Consider the following 26063-nt stretch of genomic DNA (forward strand, 5'->3'; position numbering starts at 1 on the left):
AGGGACCCCTGGCCAAAACCCCCAGGATCACCTTAGCTCAAAAGGGGTTGCACAATGACATACTTCATAAGAAAGATTATACATAATGTATGTGGTTGCTTTTGCAAATACCCATTTGAAAATCAGTGAACTAATTCAAAGATAAGATATTGAAGGGGAGAGGGAAATCAATGACCTCACTTTCCCTGTACATACTACTTTTTTTTTTTTTTCTTTTCAGTTTTCTGATCACTAGCCAAAATAAATAATCCTATGCACAAATACAGTATTTTTCTTACAATCTATTATTTTTCCTATTTGTATTGGCTTATCAAAAACTCTGCATGGAGAAGACAGTACTTTAGATGCACAATGTGTAAGGACTGGCAGATATTTGACAGCATTTTGTAACCCAAATACAAAGCATCAAAATTTGAAATGGAAATGGTGGAAACCTCAGAAACAGAAGTCACTGAGTCTTCAGCGTAAGAAAACCATTCAGTTCCAGCATTTTCTATAACTTACATGTTGGGTAAATGACACGATGGGTTTGGTGCAAGAATATTTCTCTCCTCCAGACAAAAACAAACAAAACAACTGAAAACAAAATGAAACAAAACAACAATAACAACAAACAAACAAAAAAACCCACCTCTCATTGATAAAGGTAAACTTCACTGTAAGATAGCAGTCTAAATACAACAGCCCTGCTCATCAAGGAATATTACTATGTAGGTAAGTAATTCTGACACTTTCTTCTTACAACCTCATTGCTCTCCAAAATAATGTTCTCCTCCTTTTACCTCCTTTGTAGGAGGAAAGATAATGAAGAAATGGAACATTTAAACAGAAGTGAAACTTCTACTTTCCTTAATGAGTATATAATAACCTCTATTAGAAGACTCAGTTTTTATGATCTAGATTTTCAAAGTAAAATTAAAGAAACAAACAAAAATAACAAAAAAAAAAAATGCTTTACACTCTTCAAACACTGTAAATGGTCAAAAAATGTAACTTATTTACTTTGAAGCTTTTATTCTCTCATAGTAATGTGAAAGAAACCTGAAAATCAGACCTGTTCTCGTTTCTGTATAAGCTGTCATAAAATGATTTTTGCTTGAACATCAAATCTAGGCTCATATCTAGCAGAAAGTACAGAATGGGTAGCAAGACTTTTTCCATTAGAGATATCAGACTATTGACAGATTTTATAATCACATCATGATACTGTACTCCATCTTTCTGGAGTACAATCCTGACAAGAAAAAAAAATATATCTGCATAAAACACAGACTTTATATTCTAACATTTGTAAAATGTCAAATTATCCATTACAGATTTATAGGACAGTATTAATCTGAAAGACTGAAAAAGTGCAACTACTGCTTAGAATAATTTGAAAGAAATTAGAATTACTGAAGTTCATTTTATATCTCAGTGATTGAGATTATGTTTAGAATTGCCTTAAGCATAACAGGAAGCAAATGATGGAGAAATATCTATGTTATATTTTTGTTCTTTCAATAAATCATGAATATATCAAAAAAATAGGAATACAGAGAACAGAAGGAGAAACACAGTATCTAATATGTTGCTGCCATGACTGACATTTTAATTGGCTCACGAGTGTATGGGGATTGCAGTATGTTTAGACTTAATTTCCATATGTACAATACAGCCATTACAACAAGTCTTTTCTGCATCTGGGAATTAGTTTATAGCATTGCAACTGTTGCTCATCTGGTCTTCTGTTGTCTTTGCCATGAACATGAGACTTGACAGAGAAACTGTGGCTGGACAGAATAGCTAGCAAATATTATTGTAGTCCCCCTAGATATACTAGTTGAGAATATATCTCTGAAAACAGAAAGAAGCTCAAACCATGGCATTTAGGTTTGGAGCTAAATAAAACAGAAATTGGAGATTTTGAGTACAGCTTCTTGTGTTGAGATGAGAAAAGTAGTGGTGCAAAAGATATGGTAGGTACAGCAGCACGTACAAACAATTGTCAGCACTAGAAGTCATCAACCTAGGATTGCTGTTTTGCACCATGATTTTCAGGGCACATACAAACAAAGGCCATCTACATTATAACTGGTTGGGAGTTCTCCAAAATGGTCTTTTTCTGTCCAAAAATTATAATTGTCAGATTATTTTATTTTCTCTCTAGTGAAAACTAATAATTTTCAATAACATTTTTATTTGAAATCTTTTGCAGATAGATCCTTCATGGAATATCCCAACTGTCTTGACTCTACTTTTACTTAGACAAAACATGAGAGCATGGAATTTATGCATGAATGTTATGTATGGTCCAGTGAAAATAATTTGTATGCATGGAACAACAATAATAAAGACTGTGTCTCTCGAAGAATATGTCTCCAAGCACAAAGAGCATCATCCTTGGAGATGCTTCACAGACAGAACTTTCCACCATTCCCTTTTTTAGTGATTACCTTGAACCAAAGAAGGAAAAATAAAATAAAACTGCAGTCAGTCTTCTACATCTTTTGAGATATTGAATCATTCTCTATAGAAACTTCTTTCCTTTATCCCATCCAAGCCAGCCAGACTCTGGCCCAATGTTTAAGTATTTTCACAAAACTAAACAGTTGCAACAAAAACAATGAAAAGAGACTGGTTTTATCCTAGGATTTGCCTGAGACACAAGAGTAAAAAGGTTTTGGTTTGTTTTTGCTTTTTAATTACAGGTGAGAGTCATAACTATTGATCTATCCTTGAGCATTCACAACATATCAGCATGATTAGAAAAATGAGATTTTTTTCCTACTTTTTTTTTTTTTTTAATATACAATTTATTAACACAATGAAGAATATAAAACAAATTCCTTAACCCTAAAATCTTTCAGAAACCAGAGTTTTAATTTTTCAGTCAGTCCTCATCCACATGGAGGCCAAATGCTTTTGTCATATTATCAATTCAGTCTGCACAAGAGGTTGCGGTTCTCTTGCTAAAGGAACTATGAAATGCTATGAAATGCAGTGCCAGGAAATCTGACAAGTGACCTCCCTCCCAGTACAGTATTTTGGAGAGAGGAAGCACTGAGCAGAAGGCAGACTCTCTGTGGGTTTTGGGGGATGGTTTACATAGCACTTACACTTTGTGGTGTAGTTGGGAAGCAGAGAAAGCCAGAACATTTCAACAGCCCTTTCCCTCTGTCTCCTGTAGCTTATAAAGGACAAAGACAAACTTATCAAGGCAGGAGAAACCAATGTCCTTGCTTCTATGACTTTTCTACCATTTTGAACTGGTGCTACCAGCAAATTCTCATAGATCATACATTAAAGACAGTGTTTGGGAACATATATAGGACAGTTATTTCATGAACACTCAGTTTCAGATGTTGTTTTAAACCACATTCAACTATATGAAATATTTTTTCTTGGTGTTGTTATTTTTTTCCCCCTCCATTCCCTTTAAAAATACCTGAAGACTATTTTTAATATCTTTCAGGTAAATATATTAATAGTCATGTTGGCTACTGGGAACACAAGCATCAGATATTGGGAAGATGATTGAAGCCCTAATAAATTTGAAACCATTTTCAATTAGTACACAGGAAATTTACTTTATGAGCCATGACTTGTTTTATCAGTGCCCTGGGGGGCAATTTAGATTGGAAAAATTGGGAGATCATTGTATGCCAAAAAAAGAAAACAGATACTTAGCTTTCATGTATAGTCTGGGATACAGCCATGACAATGGGACTAAAATATTACTGAGTATCAAAAAATATTTATCTTTATACACTGGGGTCAATCAGTGTTGAAAATAACATTCATCCCATCCTGAAGCATGCAGTTAACTTGGAAGTTCACCACTTGCTGTTTTTACTTTTAAATGAACCCTCAGTAAAACCCTTATTTTGCATTTCTTATAGGTACAAAAAGATATGTATATATTAAGATATGGGAACAGGTGCTCAAGAAAGCAGAAGCCTCCCTAAATTTTATCATATCCTTAGAACTTCAGTCACCTGAGTTTTCTGTTGGGTCACATCAGATACCCCATACTCTATTTTCCTTCTCTTATTGCCCAGGTTCTCAGCAAGGAATAAAAAACGGACATCAAAGGGAGAGAGTACAGAGGGAGGGACTCCTGCCAATGCATAACGCCTTCTAAAAACATGAACAGCAAGAATAAATTTTATGATTCTAAAATGTGTTTTACCAATTGTAGTCTTGTCAGTAATGTGAAAGGATACACTCAATGAAACAATTCTTAATATATCTTTGCCTGAGGTACACAAGCATCAACTGCAACAGCACTCCTTGTGTGTTAACCTGCCTTGACCTCATCCACCTGAATAAGAGCCTCTTGCAGTGTGGTCTATAATTTTTCAGTACTTTTTAATCATAGCCACTTCAGTGTCTTTTACACTTCAGCAAGCTCCTTCAAATGATGCCAAGCTCAGTTAGATTCAGCAGCATTAGACCATGACTTAAACACTAAGGGCTAAATTATCATAGCTATTTCTTGGCTGTGCAAAGGAGTGAGAAATCTCCCCTCCTTTTTCCCCCTCTGTGACTGTAACTCCAGGCAAAAAGGACAGGACTATGAGAAAACCTTTGTGCACTTTGCTCCATGTGCAGCAGCTGATACATAGAGTGACAAACAAAATTCTTCAAGAAAGGAAGTGCTTTAGGCCTTTTGTCAAAGCATGTATCGCAAAGACATGACTCCAAACAAATATTCATATCATCTAGCTTTAGGTTTCATTTGCATAGTGACTGAAAATAGTGACTGAGAAAATATCTCAGAGTATCTAAATGAAACTAGTACTGAAAGCCTATCTTTTTGAGAAGAACCTAAATGATTAGTGATCAAAAGTACTTTAGGGTCTACACAAGTAAAAATTACCACATAATTGGCCACAATTCCTATAACAATGGGAATATTAAAAATTCCAATAGTACTCAGTAATGAATCTCCAGGTAAATACAGGTTTTGTGAGGGTATTAAAAGGCTTATGGTTTTCCATTCCTATTTGAAGTTTCCACCTTCAAAGTTTTTGCTTCTCAAATGAATCATAGGTGTGGTATCTGAGTTCTTACACCTGAAATTATTTCAGACATCCAAGAGCTTAACTTGAAAGAGCAAACTCTTGAAAATGTTGCTTCCCTTGCACAAAAGTTCTATTGGGTGTGACAATAGCATTTTCACTGCAACTGCAGTTATAGACCAAAGCTGAAACGTACCTACTGTCTGCACATCTCAACAAATGCTACATGGCATTCTCTGGCCATGTCCAGAACCCTGAAGCAGGGGTATCATAGCCTTTACACCCAGTTTGCAAGATGGTATGCCTACCAACTGAAATTCCCCAAAGAAAAGCAAAGTATTCAGAAGCAATCCTAATCAGACAGGTCTTGCCTCAATAAGCAGGCAATATTGTCAATAAGCAATATTGTCAGGTCACATACAAGGCCAGAAATGTAGGGCACATCATGGACTGCACCTATGCCTTAATATAGCCATGGTGTCTATCTGTGTCCATCAAATCAGCTGTGTCTACATGAACATATAGCTGAGGTTTTAACAGCAAAATAATCAAAGGTAACATTCAAATCCTGTGCATAAATTTCAAAGTGTTAGGATCTTTAAGCAACATAGTAATTTCACACAGAATGGCTATATGGCTATAAAAAATAAAAATATTTTAAAGAAACAACTTAAAAAAAAAAAAAAAAAAAAAAAAAGAACTTACCTCACACAACAATAAGTGCTTAATGGTCAAAGCAGAATGATCTGGTTTGATTGATGTTTTCTTTGATACTCCTAAAGGAAAACAATTTTATATTTTAAAAACTAATTGACAGATAAAACATAAAGGTCTACCTATATGTTTTGAAAAATAAATAGGAAAAATACCAGAACTTTGCTTTAAAGTATTCAAAGCCTTGTTTATATAACAAGAACATTCTAAATTCAGTATGATTTAGGAAAGTATGATTTAGGAAAGTGCATGGCAGGAGGCTTATGATGAAACACAGTCGTATTGCCCTTGTATAAAATAGAAGTCTTTGCTGTAATGAAATGAAGTTATATTGGTTTGCAACTGCAGTTTGTTAGGATTGTCTCATTAATAGAAAAAAACAAAAACAAAAACAAAAAAACAAACCAAAACAACGCCTCCATATGCATCTATTTTTATTGGAATGAAGTTACATCTGCATATAAAGGAAAGCCTAGTCACAAGACATTGAACCAAATTGTTTTCAATTTTTGAAACATTATAGCATGCTTTAGCCCACTCAGTTAATCTTCAATAGGAAAAGGGGAGGGGGATAATAATTATTTGAAGAGAGGACATTCAGTGTTGCAGTGCTATAGGAATATCATATAGCACAGGTGTGGAGCACTGCGTGTACAACCCTATGGCAAAAAAGCAGCAAGCAAGAGTACATGCCAGGGAACCTGATCTGACATTAGCCAGAGTGCTGTAACACAGATATCACGTTGCCCATGCCTAGAAGCTAGACATAAGAACTATGCACTTTTTGGCCTCACAGGTCTACTCAGACACATATGTGGGTATTCACAAAGGCTAGCTGCAGCCAAGGAAAATTGATCAGAATGTCAGGCTCATAATGGAGTAGCTGAGATCACCTAACTTCAAACTCTAACAGAGCCTTGCTCCCTTCATTGGAAAAAACATTTCACCTTCCTACACTAACTTCAGACTGTATGAATTTCCTCCTCTCCATCTATTCAACCCCCTCCCCCTCCTTCTTTCCTGAAAAGCTGCAAGAAAACAAGCTAAATGAAAAATATTTAAGACTTTCTACAACTCACTATTGAGAACACTGCTCATGTAAATGGACCTTCCAGGCACTGGTGCATAAATTCCACTGGCAATTTGACAAAGTTACCACTGCCTGATGTGCATCACATGAGTACAAACACCCTGGGCTGCACTTTCCTGCCCCGAGACCTTGAATACACTCTTGCACCAAGAGGTGCTAAAGAGAGAAGGTGTTGGGGAAGGAAAGGGAAAAAGCTACGAACAGACTTTTCAAAGCTTTCTGCATGGAATTCATCCATGAAAGATCAAGTCCAATTGGAACTAAAACCAGCTTTATCTGCAGTCGGTCCATTTTACTGAACATCTCAAATTTAAGATTTCTCTTTGGAACACATGTACTGTGATGGTTAACGCTGTTAAATTCCTTATGACAGATACTCTGGGATCCTACGGATTTGGAGAATACATCTTGTATTTTATATGTGCTTTCACAATACCTAACATTCCTTGGCAAATCAGTTAGTAATATTCTCATGTAAAATTATGCTATGTTTTGCTTGTTACATATAAGTCTTGTTACATATAAGTATAACTATAGAAAAGAAAAAAAAAACAGTTTCTGTATTTGGATCATGACTTACAGCTCTATTGAGGTGCTCAGACCTTGTAAAAGTGATTGACACAGGATGAACAGTGTTTTTGTTTTTGTCCTTTTTTTTTTTTTTTTTATAATGGTAAATGAGATTACAGGTTTCTTTCCTTATAGAAATGTATTACAAAAAAGTTTGTTGAAAGACAGTCTACCCTCCAGATTTAAAAAGATGCAAACTTAACCCCATTCAGTGGAATAAACCAGTATTGTGAACTTTCCCACGTCACCTGTCAAACTTAAGACAACATGCACAGTGGATGTGGTCTACCTTGACTTCAGTAAGGCCTTTGACACCACTCCCCACAACATTCTCCTCAAAAAACTGGCTGCTCATGGCTTAGACTGGCATACACTTTGTTGGGTTAAAAACTGGCTGGATAGCCGGGCCCAAAGAGTTGTGAATGGAGTCAAATCCAGCTGGAGGCCAGTCACTAGTGGCATCCCCCAGGGCTCAGTATTGGGGCCAGTCCTCTTTAATATCTTTATCGATGATCTGGATGAGGGGATCAAGTGCACCCTCAGTAAATTCGCAGATGACACTAAGTTAGGTGCGTGTGTTGATCTGCTCAAGGGTAAGAAGGCTCTGCAGGAGGATCTGGAAAGGCTGGACAGAAGAACTGAGGCCAACTGTATGAAGATCAACAAGGCCAAGTGCCGGGTGCTGCACCTGGGGCACAACAACCCCAAGCAGAGCTACAGGCTGCAAGATGAGTGTTTGGAAAGCTGCCTGGTGGAGAAGGACCTGGGAGTATTGGTTGATAGTCGGCTGAATATGAGCCAGCAGTGTGCTCAGGTGGCCAAGAAGGCCAACAGCATCCTGGCTTGTATAAGAAGCAGTGTGGCTAGCAGGGCTAGGGAAGTGATTGTCCCCCTGTATCTGGTGTACCTCGAGCACTATGTTCGATTTTAGGCCCCTCACTACAAGAAGGACATTGAGGTGCTCAAGCAAGTCCAGAGAAGGGCAACAAAGCTGGTGAGGGGTCTGGAGAATGAGTCTTACGAGGAGCTGCTGAGGGAGCTGGGTTTGTTCAACCTGGAGAAAAGGAGGCTCAGGGGCAACCTTATTGTTCACTATAGGTACCTTAAAGGAGGTTGTAGCGAGGTGGGGATTGGTCTATTCTCCCACGTGCCTGGCAAAAGGATGCGGGGGAATGAGCTGAAGTTGCACCAGGGGAGCTTTAGGTTGGATGTTAGGAAGAACTTCTTTACCAAAAGGGTTGTTAGACATTGGAATGGGCTGCCCAGGGAAGTGGTGGAGTCACCATCCCTGGAGGTCTTTAAAAAACTTTTAGGTGTAGAGCTTTGTGATATCTTATAATGGAGGACTGGTTAGTGTTAGGTCACTAATACAGAGGTTGGACTAGGTGATCTTGGAGGTCTCTTCCAACCTAGGTGATTCCGTGATTAAAGTAATTAGGAAAAAAAAATAATTAAAAAAAGGTTTTAATATCTCAGAAATACAAGTGTTGATCTTCTGTAACCTAAACTGTCAGTGAAGTAAGATTAAATACATTATCAGCTAAAGAGAACAACATTTTAAGGTTTTCCCTTAACTTCCCCGCCCCTAAATGATACAATAGCTGTTGTCTAATTTGCCATCTAGGGATACACTTCGGGAGTTGGACCTAGGTTCCTTCCAACCCAAACCATTCTATGATTCTTCCCCAACCCTGCTACTGTTCTTGTCAGGCTAAAGGAAAAATTCAGACCTTATCTCTCTTGTGTTAAAATCTGAACAAAGTCCAGGGAAGTAATTAGAAGACACGTGTATTACTTCAAGGAGCTACGAAAGCAAGAACTAAACTTGATGTACACTCAGAGCTAGGTAGAATAACAACATAAAATATAATAAAAGCGAACAGAGGAAGAATTCAGAAAAGGTACTTCTACGGATTCTATCTTTTCTTAATCTGATCCTAATTGATTACTTGGGAAAATAACTGAGAGTATCCTAAGAGTACAAAACAAATTAGTGTTCCAGCTCCCCTAAAGCCTTAGTAATCATTACACTAGCCCTGTGAATATCCTACTAATCCAGTCCTCTCTGGGCTATAAATGAAAATGTTCTAAAAATCAGATTTATTTAAGTCTGATATTTTCTCTATTTCATGTGAAGCATATGCACGCCACTAAACTAGTGCCTTTAATGTACAACAGCTGAAGAAAATACTCTTAGTTATGGGAGAATTAGAGTGATATTAACATATTGTTCTCAAAACACTTCTGTTGAACGTCTATCAACACTTCCAAGAGATACAGAAACAACTGTATTTTTGTAGTTTTATCATCTGCACAGAACAGCATTCTGCATAGAAGTTCCTAATTAAAATTCTGTTAAAAAGACTAAGCTGTTTAGCATCATATGTAGAAAAGATACAGAGCTTTTCTCTAAGCTACAAAAGTATGAATTAAATGATTTAATGTCAAAGTTTTTGCTTTTTTAAGCTTACTTTCTCGCATTGTAGAACAAACACCAGAAGAAGGGGGGGGAAGAAATCAGGTTTTAAGATTTTCAGGAGGGGCATCAAAAGTTTAAGCACCCAAAGTTATTAATCCCTTCTGAAATTCCTACTGCAGGTGCATGCTTTTTTTTTTTTTTTTTTTCCTTATGCATGTGAAGTCCATTCCAAACCTTGCAGTCATAAGTAGAACGAGCACCACAGATTTTAAGCATTTTAATTGGTCTGCTTTTCTAGGCAAGAAGGGACAGACAGCATTCTTGTACCTCTTTCAGACATTTTCCTTATGCAAATGTTTTATGGCTGAAACCCAGAGTCTCAAAGACTGATTGACCAACCCACCCACATGTACATACATATACACACATGCAGAAAAGAAAATTAATCTTCTTTACTAAACAACTTGTAGGATCTTTACTGCTTTTTCTTTTAGTCTTCTGCTACTACTTCAAGACCAATCACAGGAGCCAAACTACCTCCTGCTATTTTTTACAGCTGACATTTCTCAATCCTTTATAGGCACCATTTGACCCCTTTCCAGCTGGCTCTGATAATCGAATATGGGCAGTGGAGTCGAGCCCCACCTTCTCGCTCTCTGAACAACTGCTATAGGACTGAAAGGCACAGACCACCCTGTTAAGTGTCCTATTATTAAAACAGAAAAAAAAAAAAAAAAAAACAAAAAGGAAAATCTGCTCATTTTATTATTTCTTACAGGTCAAAAGGAAAGGGAGCAGGTGCCTTATGTGGATATGATTAGCTTCTATTCACTTTAAAGTCCTATTTAGAAATAGAACTTTGAGCCATAAGCTTTTGAAGACATAGCAATTTTAAAAGAAGTATACATTTTATGAACACTTTTTAACATACATTTTGTCTGTGGAAAACTCCACATATGAAGTGTTAGTCTGGGAGGCTATTTTGTTTAATGGACCTACACAGATTTGAAATAAATTCACATCAAGCATCTCTCCCATGTTTAGGTTTCTGTTGTTGATGTTGCTTTTGTTTTGACTGCATGCTCATTATATTTTATATACAATACATGATAAAAAAAAAAAAAAAAAAAAAAAAAAAAGAGTCTTAGTGATATAGGTAAGAAAAGATCCCATGAGCTCACATTGTGTGAACTACTGAGCTGAAGATGAGAGAGGATCCTCTGGAAGGAAGGCTTTTATTTCCTTGAGATGAGGATGTCTATATTTATGCCACCAGCTGAGAGTGGCTGAGGTAAGTGAAAAAAAGGGAGGCTAAGTATGTGGCATGAGCGGACAGAGAAAAGCAGGTAGCAAACCCAGAAAGCAATGGAAAAGGAGATTGTTCCAGCTAACATGTGTGCTGACTGGGAACAGAAACTTGATCTGAAAGATACAGTGGGAAGGGGGGAGAATTCAAATGATCTTACTTTAATTTAATTCACTTAAGATCTCTGACCTTTGTCTGGGTTTGGAGCTTTTATTTTATTTATTTATTTATTTATTTATTTTAATTCACTCTAAGAAAAAGTTAGGTTCATCACAAAACTTTGCCTGAGTTAAGAGTCCTATCACAACATATCATCAAGTATACTAAGCTAGTAGTCCTAAAAGGTGATGATTTGCTTTGCCACATTGTTAAGACTGTTCATCACAAATTCTTGAGATAAAGCCGGAGCAGGATGTAGATGCTATGTAAAACATACTTTTGTGTTCTGCAGAGATAAATTTTATCCCAGACAGAATAATTGTATGATGAGTGATAACATTTGAGAGAACAGCATTCTTTTAGTGGAGAAATGGTATAAGTTACTGTATATATATTTTTTACTTCCCAATCATCTCCAAAGGTGCATCTGTGCAAATGTGACTTTTCAAAATTGAACTCACAGACAGTCAAAGCTTCTGATGAAGTACATCCAATTCTTGACAGTTGGGTTTAATTGTCTCCAGTTGTCATAAACATTATCAGAAGCTATATTACACATATTATTGTGTGTGTTTAACATTTTGGAATACCACCAACAGGGAAAGAGATGTAGAAACATTTCACTGTCTTTGAAATTATTTGTGAAAATGAACACAGACATTTTCAGTACTAGACATATTAATGAAAGCCTTTCCTGGCTGGTACGTATAAGGGAAAACACATTATTCCCAATGAGAAACAGCTTTGGAAAAGTGAAGGGGAAAACCTAATGGGTGGTCTTCTAAGAAAATAAAATCAGTTTTACATGCTAGAGACATTAGGAAAAAAAAAAAAAAAAGTAACTGAGGGCTACCTTAGAGGTCCAAAGGCATGAGAGTAAGATGCTGAGTTTGAGTCCAATGGGACATATATTGTGTTCTCCCCAGGCTGATGTGGGAAAATACTGTAAATTTCTGAAATCAGCTCTGAAGCAAACATAATGATAAGTTTTGTTCCCTGTACTGGCTGAAGCAAGAAAGTGGGGAACAATTGAAAGATTCTTGTATCAGCAAATACTAAATTAAATGTAATAGGTTTTGGAACATGCTTTTACCCTTGAGAAGAGATCTCCAAAATATTTAATATTAAATCACTCTGGCATTAACAGGAGCCCAGACTTACACTTGATCATTTCAGTACTTTCCATTATCAGGTATCCTTTGTCTGATCCATATTTTAAAATTATTATCTTTTGTCTTTTTTCATCTATGCACTACTGTCTTTGTCTATATCTTTCCTATACACACACACACACACACACACACACATATATATATATATATATATATATCCATTTCAGATGTTTTTAAGATGGAGAGATTACATTTTCTGCTATTTGAGAGAGAAATAATGGCATGAATGACAGAGTTATTTTGTCATCCTAGTATGAATTTCACTCTATTAGAATACCCTGGCAAATACTGTAATTTGGAAGAAGAAAAATAGTAAAAACATCCTGCTAGTGAATATTGCAGATTTTAACAATAGAGAGTAGTTTCTCAACTGGTATCTTTTATTGGCTCTGCTCAGGTCTTTTAACATTTGTTTTATTCTGTAATTAGACAAATCATTCATCATAATAAATATTCCGTTTGATCTCTTTTGGTTTATGCCTTCCCAACAAAATTCCATGAAATGGAGTAGCTACATTTCTTCCATATGCAAAATTGTTTATGACAGTTCTGATCACCGTGTGATTAAGGTTCCAGGATGAGTGACGGAGATGCAGTAGCAGATATAACTGTAGATTAACATAACATATAAGGTATTTGACTATAAGGTATTTGACTTAAAGCAAAGACAGTGAATGAATCCATCTCCCATGCCTCCTACTTGTGTTGAACTTCCTCTAGGCCCATCTAAATAGACTGTTGCATAAACATCACTACATAACTTTGGCATGACTGTAAAATTACTAATTGACTGCTCTGTTCTCACTGATGCAAGACCTTCCTTTTCTTTATTAAGTCAGCTTTCCTGCAGATAGATGTCACAGGACATGCAATTTCCTTCTGTAAAGGTCATTAAATGTGAGAAATACATAAGCAGAGTTTGCTTCCTCCCTGAGGCAGGGATCCAGAAATTTTACACTGAAGACTCTTATGTAATACTTCTTGCCAGCTAGGTTGGCAGGTCCAGCCAGCACCAGTAGCATAAACTGACTTGGTGAGATATACCTTTGAAAGTGATTCATTACAACTGTGTAAATAAAGACCAACAGTGGAGACCTATTTTAAGGTCTTCGATGAGTGTTTTTTGTTTGTTTGTTTTTAATTCAGTAAAATATTCTGCTACCAAGTTCTATCATACCCTGCACATTAGAACACCTAATTGGTGTTCAATAACCTTGACCTTCATTGAAATGCAGTAATAAAGACTCCAGGCCATCTGAAAACATCAAGTCTTAAATAACCTAGCAATATACACTTGAAGTCAGTGGAAATCTTGTCACTGACTTCAGTGCAAACCTTTCAAGACCTTCTGTTTTGACTCAAGTAATATTGTGCTTATAAATACACCCTTTGGAGAAAGAAATATGAAGACTCACCTGAAAGCTTACAGCCTGTATCAAGGAAAAGTGATCTCCTGGTGATTATTCAGTAGCTCATATTAATTAGAGAATCTCCATTGAATTCCAGTAGCGAAACTGTTCATGCTATCTTCACTATATCTCTTGACTACAGAAATAGACATGAAGTAGCAGTTCTTATTATCCATAAGAAATGTGTTGTTGAAAATTAAAGTTCATTTAAAAAATAAATTTTGCTCTGTTTATATATACTCATCTGTTGTACAGATTTTTTTTTAAAAAAAAGGAAAAAATACAATTGTTTATTTACGATTATTAAAATGATGTTTATTTAAAATTATTATTATTATTAGGAAGGCTTTTGTTCCTTCATAAAAAATAAAACAGATTAAACCATTTCTCTGACATCGTGAATAACTCTGATCCTCTGCACAGGAGAGGGTGATAAGGATTTCTATAATGACTGCTAAGAAACCAAATCATGTAGATGTATAGCTCTTAGAAAGCCTAGGGGAAAAGAAAATATGAAAATAAGAAGTGCTATGCTTCATTGTAGAGCAAAATATCATCTTACAGGGAACTGTATTTCTTTTTGTAAAAAAACAAAACAAAACAAAACAAAAAACAGTTTATTCTCTGATTGTGCTCTGTCATAAATCATATAGACAGATGTGTGCCTTAGTCACGCATCAAGGTTGATTACCATTGCTTTAGGTTTATACTACACAGGCAAGGGATTAGACTTTTTTATAGTAACTTCTTTTTTTTTTTTTTCATTTTATAGTAGAGAAAATGTAATATTGCATGCATTTTTCTTCGTTACAGCAGATCTGTACAATAAAAACAATATTTACACCATGCAATTTTCTGCTCTCATGAAGAAAAATCTAGTCATAGCTGTGTCTGCTTGTTCTCTTTCTAAGAAAACAGTTTGGGGGAAGTCCTTACACAGTTTAAGTTATCTTAAAGATCTGTCTAAAAATTTTCGGTTGCATGTTCTGCTACCCACATGCCTATCTACTTTTTATGTTTTAAAAATTGGTTGATTAAGAAAACCTTAGAATATATAAATAGATTAAAAGCATCTTGAAAAACAAACAAACAAAAAAAATCCACCAATTTAATAATTAAGCTCTGTTAAATTCCTGCAGACATGAGTCAAGGACTTTTAATTGACAGGGTGTGTAAAATGTTTTTTAACTTCATTGTACCAGGCCAGCCTGAACTAGAGGTGAGGGTTCTTCCTCACTATAGATCTTTACCAAAGAAAACTCTGTAGGAGGAGGATATATATCACATCAGGGATAGTGATCTGACCTCAGCTATTATAGCTAGCCATAGATGGCATCAGAAAGATTAACATGAGGTTACTCAATATTTCTACTAGATACAGTTCAGGTTTGACATTAGTCATGGGTATAAAGTAAATTTTGACTCTGCCTTGGAATTCAAGCTCTCTTAGTTATCTGCCGGCTTCAATGAACTTACAAAAATGAGATTGTTATATTGCACAAAGGAGTGAACCCATGGCTGCAACAAAGAAAAGCTAAGATTTGACAGAAGAACTGATAACATAATGATCAGTGGTCACCACTGTTTGAATTTTACTGAATTAAATTTATTTAAAAATGAAAGGCAAAGTGAATACATAATCTATGTATAATCTATTAGAATAACAGTCACATCGTGTCATTTCTAGATATGAAATGTTTGACAAATGTTTCTCTTAGACAATCTAGTGTTTCCTCATTTTGTCTTTCTTTTTGATAGGAAAGGCCAAAAAGATGTGTATTTGCCTGTGAAAATATTAGACTGCTTCAAGTTTTCTAAAGAACAGTATTTCCAAGGTCAACCCAAGAATGTTAACAAAAATAGTAAAACTTGAGTCAAAAACTTCTTTTGTCTTATCACTATAGAGTTCATAACAGTGGATCATGGTTCACTGGTATCTTAACAAAAATAATGTCTTTAATATAAAGATCCTTTATATAGATCTTTATAATAAAGATCCTTTAATATCCTTAACAGAACTGCAGTTAGAAATTTGTGTGTCACAGAGTGTTCTTAGCACTCATACATTTCTTCTCCTATTCTGAATAGTAAAGGCCCAACTATTTCAAACACTTTTTTGCTTAGAAAGTATCAAAACAATCAAAAAAAAAAGAAATAGAAGCTCTTGCAAAAAAAAAAAAAAATATATATATATATATATTTTTCACAGTAGTATGTTTTTCCACATAGCTGTGATGTTTATGTTCACCCTGACTCACACTTGAAGGAAAGGAGGTGCTAATATCTATGATCAAATCAGTTCATAAATTTACTTCATTGCCTAGTCACACCATCAACACTTGTTTTTCCACTGAATTTGTTTCTCATTATTTCTTCTCTTCTACCTTACCCATGAGTGGTTTTAAACCTACACCAACAGAAAAATATTTGCAACAACACCCCCATGCAAAGAAGCATTGTAAAATCAAGGTGACTTACCTTTCAACAATTTTTTTTCTCTCAAAACAGAATGGCGTCGTGCTTTTTTGAGCAAGAAACTCTCCTCTGAGGCTCTTCTCTTTCCTTGCCTGTCTTACACTGTGGCTTTAATCTTTGCCATCATTATAATTTCCTTAACCAAGGACTATGATGTCACAACATTTTCATGTTATGAGGGACCTCTATGGGTTCTGGATATAATTACTGCTTTTCTGGGTGTAGCTATGCTGTTGTCAAAGAAGAAGAGATAATATAAAAATAAGGAAACAAACTACAATGTCTGGTTCTTGGCCCACTTGTTCTTTATGCTGTTTGAATACCAAACTTTCTGGCTTCTTAACCACTAACACACAGTAGCATTTTACTATCTCCTGAAGGAATCAGAAAGTAAACAGCTGATTGACTTAATTCACCTTTCCCTACTGAAACCTGTTATTGGCTGAAATACAAGAAGAACCGGTATTTCTACTGCATCTTCCTGGCATGCTTAATAAACTTCTTTCCTCATTCACCAGAAATGGAATATTAAAATGAAGTATAATGTAGGTCTGTGTGCTGACACACAGTAAATAACTGTTTTCTGACTTTTTTTTTATGCAATGAATACACTTTTAAGGATAAATGACTTCTGGGTCTGAAAAGCCACTGGCAATACAAGCACTGCATGAAGAAACATTTTTATTGTGAGCTTCCCTATTGCAAGTGTGTTGGGTAATCTCTTTTACTTTGGATTTTTAAAATTAGCTTTCAGATGCTAATGTCATCTCAGCTGGGGCTGAGGTTGCCCAAAAGAAGAATCCTAACAAAATCAGCTTCTCAGTCTACTACACAGACTGTCAGAGCCAACTGATCAAGGCTGAAATCAAAGCTCAGCATAGATCAGGAGAATTTAATCAAGAGGTACACTTCCTCATTGAGTGCCACAGATGTTTATTTTCCCTACTGGAGTTCTCCACAACTCCCCAAAAGCCATAGATAGGAAGACGGTTTGTCCAAGCAGCTGTGCAAACTGCTGCACTAAGACTGAATAATCCTTACTGACATGCTCTGGCAATGGACTCGTATCTGATGGCAGCCCTGTTTTTAGATAATCTTACATGCTGTCTTTCCATCTCTGCACAGACTGAGAACTACACACCTATGTAATTTATTTCTCTCCCCCATGGAAAAAAAAAAATAAAAATCTCTATGCACCTTACCCTGTAATATACACAGCTCAGTCTTGACAGCCACCTGTGGACTGGAAGTGAGTATAGTCAGAGAGTGGATGCACGGAGGTGATGAAATCCTCATCAACAACCTGGAAATTAAGGTCAGATATTCAGACTTCAAGGAGCCCCGTGAAAAGATCTCAGTTTACTTGAGGTCTTTTGAGTCATGGGGCCTTAGAAGAACATTAAACTCTGAAACAAGCTGTCAGTCAAGAGCCATAACAGCAGTTGTATGTGGGCACAGCTACCTGTAAAATATTGAGATAGGACTATTGTTACTAAATGCAGACAACTATAATTCAGGTAGCTTGTTTGCACCTGGAATGACTGAATTTTATGTAAAATGGAAGAAATAAGCATCGGTACCTTACTCTGCCTGTTGTGTAAGTGCTGTTTTTATTGCTTTAGCTCACAGGCCAGCAGGAGTTTGCTGGTCTAACAGCTGGAAATAAATCCCAGGAAATCTAAATCTTTACTGAAGTATTTGAATATTGTGGTTCGTTCTTGTTTTTGTTGAGTGTTTTCAGCTCTATGACTTAAAATATAGAGGGTGAGTGCAGTGAAACACCCTAATTCCACTCAGACACTCCTAAAATTTATGTTTGTGTTCAGTTTCTCCAAGGTCACTCTGGATCTGTCTCACTGCAGCATAGCTGTGCCAGCTACACAAGCTGAGAACATGTCCTTCACTCAGCTGCAGATCCCTCAGAATATGTAGTAACCACTTAATGGAGAGGAACACACTGTCCAACAGAGAAGTTCCTTCAAAAATATTACAGATCTTCACTTCAAGACTTTGAGCCCTCAGACTTTCTGACGTACTAAAACAAATCTTCCATGAGACCCTATCCTACCAGTTCTAAGCAAGAACATTTTGCAGAATGCAACATGCCATATAAAATAATTTAATTTATTTGTAAAAATATCCTGCAATAAAATAATGAACAACTTTTATTTATTTCTTGAAAATGTGCTGATACTATATGAAAGAATTACTTCTATTCCCAGGCCAGACCAGTATTTCCTATTCTTCGTGCAACAGACCCATATGAAACATGCTTTGTGATGCAGGTCACAAAGCACTGAACCTTCAACTTAGCCTAATATAGATGTCCTTGTCTTCCAAAGAAATTTCTGTATCCAGCGAACAGACACAGACACTTACTCAGTCCACCTCAACTCCTTCTAGAGGTAACTGTCTCTTATTATTATTATCAGAAGGCTCCTGCAACAACTGCTCTTCTTTTTTCACTGTCTCCATGAAATGCCTGAAGTAGGGGATGACTTCATCTCTGGCTTTTCTAACTTATTCTTCCCCACATTCCTCTTCATATTGATGTTATTTCTGGTGGGAATTCAATCAGGTAATGATGTAACATCCTTTCTGCACACAGTGATCTCTCATGAATTTAACCCGTTGGATGTAGTATGTAACAGGGAAGTAAGGTGTTTGGCTATTGCTTTGGTCTGCAGTTTTCCCCTGTATTTCCTAATTCTGTTCACTACATAAAAGCTTACTGGAGTGAATGTCATGAAAATTTAGACAATCTCCTTGCTCTGCTATACAGCTAGTATGCAAAGACAAACCTGTAGAACTGAATCACTTCTGAGTTATGCAAGAGGAAATCCATCTATTATGCACCAGTACATTTAGGCATGACAAAAATTAAAATCGGTATAAAATGAGTTACGAGACAAAAGCCAGAATCACCTTAGAAGTTACATGCATCGGAAGTGAAAGAAAGGTCACAAAGTTGGACGATAAGTACTTATAAAAGTTAGATGCTGTAGTTAATTTTTTCTTTATTAAATAAGAGTCATACATGCTCAAGGACTTATTGATCTTGGAAAAACAACAAAATTAATTTTAAAAAGTCAAGCCATTCTTGAAATTATCCCTGACTAGACTTTGTAACGATATGTGCCTATCTGTATTTTTATCAATATTTAAATCAATATCTATTTTTCCATGTTCCATTTAATTTGTTTTCATGGCATGATCTTACTCTTATAGACACCCAGATTAAATATATATATATATATATATTTAATTTATAGGTGCTCCCTCTACCTATTTCAAGGATTTTGAAGGTTTTTTGTTTGTTTGTTTTTGTTTTTCCAAAATTTATAAATGTCATTGCCCTCTCTTGAAAATACCTTTGCCAGTATTTGAAATTTTATTTTAAGTGAACGCTAAAGCTAGCTTCTAAAGCTGGTATAGAAGACACAAAATATAAAAATTTGATAAATTAGTTTCTCTAAATTTATGCTGAGGTATGTATTGATTAAATATTATATCTCTATATATTTATCTCAGATATATCACAGATAAGATAAAGTGTGGTAATTAGCAGACATGGCTCCTGGCAATAAATATTATTTGCTGATGTTTTCAGACACCAAGTAACTTCATAGCCCAAAACTCATTAAAAAAAAAAAAAAAAAAAAAAAAAAAAAAAGCTGTTATGTATGCAAACAGTATTTTCTGAACTACTGGTCATAGTGCTAATTAGTATTTCTTAATTGTTCCCTTGAAACCTCCCATCTCTATGTTATTTCTTTTATTTAGATTTCTGTATCTTTGGAGAAGAAACTGTCCTTTTCAAAAAATCACAGAATCATAAACTGGTTGAGGTTGGAAGGGACCTCTGGAAGTCATCTGGTCTAACCCCCCTGCCCTGCAGGGGCATCCAGAGCAGATTGCCCAGTGCCACGTTGCAGTGGGTTTATGTGGCAAGGTTTTCATGTTGGGGGTTGCAGGGATGGCTTCTTTTAGAAGAATCTAGAAGCTGCCCCATGCTAGATAAGGGCCAGTTTCAGCCAGCTCCAAAGGGACCTGTCACTGCCCAGAGCAAAACCAGTGAATGACATTGTTTACACCTCTGTGACAGCATGTTTAAGAAAGAGAAAAAAACATTGCTGCACAACATCAGCTGGGAGAGTGAGGAGTGAGAACCAGACCCGCAGACACCAAGGTGAGTGCAGGAGAGCAGGAGGTACACAAGGCATGGAGCAGCAGTCCACCTGCGGCCTGTGGAGAGGTCCGTGGTGGAGCAGGCAGTCCCCCTGCAGCCCATGGGTCCCACAGAAGAGCAGATCTCCAAGCTGCAGCCCACGGAAGAGCCCCTGGTGGGGCAGGTGGATGTGGCCTGGAGATGGCTGTGGCCCATGGAGAGCCCCCACAGGAGCAGTCCCTTGGCTGGAGCTGCAGCCCATGGAGAGGAGCCCATGCAGGAGCAGGGGGCCTGGTGGGAGCTGCCACCCGTGGGGGACCTGTGCTGGAGCAGTTTGCTCCCATGGTACGGAACCATGTTGGAGCAGTTCTTGAAGAGCTGCTGCCTGTGGGCAGCCCCTGCAGGCTCACTTTGGGAAGGATGGCATCCTGTGGGAGAGACCCCATGTGGAGCAGGGGCAGGGAGTGACCGAGAAGGAGCTGCAAAGTGCTATAAACAGACCACAGCCCCCATTCCCCTGTGCCACTCAGGGGGAGAAGGTGAAAGAGGGTGGATGGGACGAAGGAGTTTCAGTTTGTTTTTATTGTTTCTCATTTCTCTAGCTTGTTAGCTAGAGCAATGAATTTCTCTAATTTCCCTACACCAAGTCTGTTTTGCCCATCATGATAATTGTTGAGTGATCTCCCTGTCCATATGTCAACCCTTGAGCCCCTTTTATGATATTTTATCCCCCTTTCCCTTTTAGGAGGGGGAATGACAGAGTGGTTGTGGTGGAGTTCAGCTGTCCAGCTGGGTAAAACCACCACACAGGTCCAGATGGCTTCTGAAGATCTACAGTGAGGGAGCATCTGCAACATCTCTGGTCAAACTGTTGAAGTGCTTAGTCAGCCCCACAGTAAAGAAGGGCTTACTGATGTTTAGATTGAACCTCCTGAGTACCAGTTTGAGCCCATAGCCTCTTGTCCTGTGACTGTACAACACTGAAAAGAGCCTGGTCACATCTTCTTGGCACCTTCCCTTCAGGCATTTATAGACATTGGTAAGATCCCCCTAAGCCTCCTGTTCTTCAGGCTGAATGGTCCCAATTCTTTCAGCATGTCTTCATAGGAGAGGTGCTCCAGTCCCCTGATCATCTTAATGGCTTTATGTTGGACTCTTTCCAGTATGTTCATGTCTCCTGTACTGGAGGACCCAGGCCTTATCAGCACTGAGAAGAGGTGAAAGATCACCTCCCCTGACTTGCTGACTATACTCTGCCTAATTCAATCAAGAATGCTGTTAACCTTCTTAGCAGCAAATGCACATTGCTGACTCATGTTCAACTTGGTGCCCACCAGTACTCCTAAGTCCTTTTGTGAAGAGCTTGTGACCCCAGCATGTACTGGTGCCTGGGGTTGTTCCATCACAGGTACAGGACTCTGCACTTCTTACTAAACTTCATGAGATTTTTGTCAGCCCCTCTCTCCAGCCTGTTGAGGTCTGGATGGCAGCACAGCCCTTTGGTGAGTCACACCCCCCAGTTTATGTCATCTGTGAATTTACTGATGTGCACTCTACCCCACCATCCAGATCATTAATGAAGATGTCAAACAGGACTGGACCTTGTACTGACTCCTAGTGTACCCTGTTCATTTTGCTCTGAGTTGGTGCAGTATCTACCATGTAATGGTCATAATTTATGAATGATCCTTCTGAAATTATAATCTTAGTTCCTTTTAAATGTCTGTCCCCACAAAAAATAACCCTATGGAACACTTTCAATGTTAATGTTGAGATTATAAAAAATTTGCTATCATATTATACTCAATAATTTATAGTGTAAATCGAATATAATAGCTGTAAGTAAGGATATCCATCTATGTAGGCAACATCTTTAATTTCAGAATCTGAAGATCAATGGACAACTCACACTACATGCTAAAATGTGCTGCTGTTGGCATGAGTAGCATCCACTGGACTGAAGGAGCATGGGATGTGTATAGTAGATATACACAGACATTTTATACTTAACAAAATTATATTTATTTAAAAAACAAAAAAAAAGTCTGGGTTTTAAATTAAACATTTAGCCTAGGTTTTCTATAGGATTTCATGAGTCACTCCAAGGACCTTTGCAAGACATAAGCCTGCCACTGCAAACCACAAGTTGTCCTTTTAGACAACTGTCCTGTCTTAGAGCAATTATAGTATTATTATGTACTGCCATGCTGCCATGTTATGTCGCATGATTGTCATATATTTGAGGCCATTCCTAGATTTATAGTATTATCCTTTAAAACATTTTTTTTTTTTTTCCGCCTCCCCCCCCCCAGGAATTAACTACTACCTTTTATTGCAGCAGTAAATAATATAGCAAATGTGGCTTTTACTGTCTTTTTACTGACAGTGTCTAAGAGCAAGAAAGGTTAAAGAACAATGTTAATGATATATTTTATCTCATGGCATATATGATATGGTTAAATTGTCTCAAGACTAGAGACAATTTCTGTAATGTAATTAGGACTTGTTTTTCTTGGAGTTAAATATTCCCTCTGTAAAATGGGAATAAAATTATTAATTTTCTTTATGATGCTGAAGAAAAGTAAACTCTGCTGTTGAAAAGCTAGGTATATTATCATCATCCTCCTCTATGGTGGAATAAATTCTTATATATGTTAAAATGATTCTCCTTATATATTTTTCCCTGCACTAGCATTTAATAAAATAGCCTCTGGACTCTAGAAAAGAATATTTTTACAATGATATCTGGTTTTGTGCAACAATAACAAATATCTTTACTGTCCCCATGAATAAACAAAAAATTAGATTATATTTTGCATTCATTTGCAAAACAAAAACAAACCAACAAACAAAAATCAAAGCTGGGGGAAAAATGGGAGAAACTTGTAATAAAAGCTTAGTCTTATTTCAAGAAATAAATATGTGTTTTAGTGCCTAAAGATTTGATTTATTTATTTATTTATTGCCATACCTAGAAAGTATGCTCTGCATCGTATTTGTAACTAGCTTTTGTTCTGATTTTTTTTTTCTCATTTTCAAAAAACGTTTTCTCTGTAATGCCATGAACAATCTTAATTAATTTTGCAATTTTGCTGCAGTGGCTTCTTAGACTATTCTGGTGGAATGATTTCTCCATCCCAACGGTACTTAGCTGAGTGTTTTAAAGAGTTTCTTGAATTCAAATATAAAATGTAAATGAGACCCTTAACTAAATCACAGATGCAAATAACATCCAGATGGATCAGTACATGTATTTCATATACAGTCCCTACCTTTGTAATGGGTTAAATTAAAATTCTGGATCCAACGTGCAGTAAGTGGAAGTTTCAATCTCCTCAAATCCTTGTTTGGATCTGATCTGCATGGCTGATGTCCATCTCTAGTCAAAAAATCTGTTTGCCCAGAGGAAAATGATTCCCACTGTAGTCACAAATACTTAAATGTTTCCATGAGTGACTTTGAATCCAAAAGTTTGCACAGGCCAGAGAAGCAACCTTGTCAGAGGAAAAAAAATACAGATCCCATTCTTCAGTTGTTTCCTGAATAAAATATTTCAAACTATGGTACGTCTGCACTGCATGTGGAATGAGCATATGGATGTTTATGTGTGCATGTTTACATGCGTATGTAGTTTTCAATTCTAATATACATATGAAAGAAGGATATGAATGAAAACTTACAATTCTGACATCACCATAAGCAAGAATAAATGACTACTTCAGGTTAAAATTAAATATACTTTCAATATTATCAGAAAGATATATTTTATACAAATCCAATAATTTTATATGTATGTACTTGCATGTTCATATAAAAGTACATGTATATTAAATCATGTTTATAACTTAATTGGTGGGAAAGGGATATTTTCTTTTAAATGCTGTGATAGTTCGACATTCAGTAACAGAAAGACTCAACAGTTTTACAGCCACAGCAATAGGCTCAACAATAGAAAAAACAGGACATGAATGGAAGTTACAATGATGGAAGAGCCAGACACTTCTTGGTAGTAGTAGACAGCAAAGCAAGGGGCAAGCAACAGAAATTGTAGTTTAAGAGTCTCAGATTAAACTTTCAGGGGCAAAAAAACAAAACCAAAACCAAAACCAAAACCAAAAACAAAACCCTCACCATAAGGTTAGTGTTGGCAAAAGTCCCACTTTGAGCAGGAAGCTGGACTAGACACATCCAGAATTTCCTTCTAATTAGCATTTCTATGGTTCCATGAAATGTATTAAAAAGCGTTTGCCATGTATCACATCTTCCAAAACAAACAAACAAAACACACCACCAAAAAAAACAACAAAGCAAAGCAAACAAACAAAACAGGAAACTAGTAGCAACACACTGATATGATAATATCAGTGGATTAGCAAAGTTTAGCTACTGATTTTAATTAGTAGAACAAGAGGTACTTTTATCTACATCACCAACACACACATCTTTGTGAAAGTATTCATGGGATTTTACTAATAATATATTTACAGAATTGGCTTAGAGCAATTTATGTTACCAAACTACCCCCTGGAACCTCAAAAATTTACTTTTATAATGATTGCAAGATAAAAAAGTGGTAGGTAGCTGTATGAGCTCCTTGGATTCCATTGTATGGTTCCAGTAGTCAAGTGTTCCATTTCAAAGTGCAATATGTTGTTAGTTTCTTTTATCAGTAAATATCTTTAATTGTAAGTATGTTAATATTGTTTTTGTGTGCAATGTTCATTTGACACTGCAAGTTACCCTAGAAGTATCGTTGCAAGAAGAATTGATAAATAGAATTTGTTCTAGAGTTCAGTGTAATGTCAAAATTGATTTTGCTTTTTCAATCACCATGTTCCCTACCAAAATGGAGAACAAAACAGATACTTAATAACAATTTTATTTTTTTTTTTAAATCACTTGCAAACATTCCTAATATTCTGTTCATTTTCATGTATAATTCTACATACTGTTGCATCCTTTCTTTCAAAAGAAAGAACGACCTTGTACCTGATGGTTGCAGGCTAAGACATTCTGAGCCACTCCCAGAACTTCCCTCTTTCACTTACGTTTCTATCAGAAGATTTCTAAATGTAAATGTAAGTGCTTTAAACTGTGTCCTGATTGCTTAATGATGAACAACTGCAGATGACATGAATTCTACTTATTTAGGCACTAATTATAGATGTCAAGCTGAAATACATCCAACATCTTGAGTTAATATAGGAGGAGCTTGGATATTACTCTGACAGGTGCCAGAATAAAACTTTAAGACTTTAAGCAGGAATTATTTATGGAACTAATTGCTGAAAAGATTGACTGTAGCTAGTCATTCCTCCATTTTTTTGTCTGTAAAATAGAGATAATAATATCTCTCAAGAAAGAAATAACTCTTTGAAGTGTTATGAAGATGCCCTGAATGTGCAGACCACTGTGCATTTCTCATCTGGAAGGTGCTATATACGGTGAGAACAAGTTATTGCTTGTTGTCTCCTATCGAAGACAGATGCATAGTTAATCATGAATCCCATGCTTTCATCTTGCAACCCAGATACAAATACATTTTTTACTTGCCTTCAAAGCAGAATTACAGGTTTCT

At 36.5% G+C, this 26063-nt stretch overlaps 1 protein-coding gene across 1 annotated transcript in view; it reads right to left on the minus strand.

Moving 5' to 3' along the window:
- The window catches only part of SEMA3A (semaphorin 3A), a 342073-nt gene that overhangs the window by 241660 nt on the left and 74350 nt on the right, over positions 1-26063 (minus strand). Inside the window, exon 2 of the mRNA XM_082760949.1 lies at positions 5709-5779. The gene's annotated coding sequence lies outside the window, so the exon portion shown is untranslated. The remainder of the gene's footprint in view (positions 1-5708; positions 5780-26063) is intronic.

This window comes from Aythya marila (assembly GCF_965140915.1).
Source record: "Aythya marila genome assembly, chromosome: 1".
Taxonomy (NCBI): domain Eukaryota; kingdom Metazoa; phylum Chordata; class Aves; order Anseriformes; family Anatidae; genus Aythya; species Aythya marila.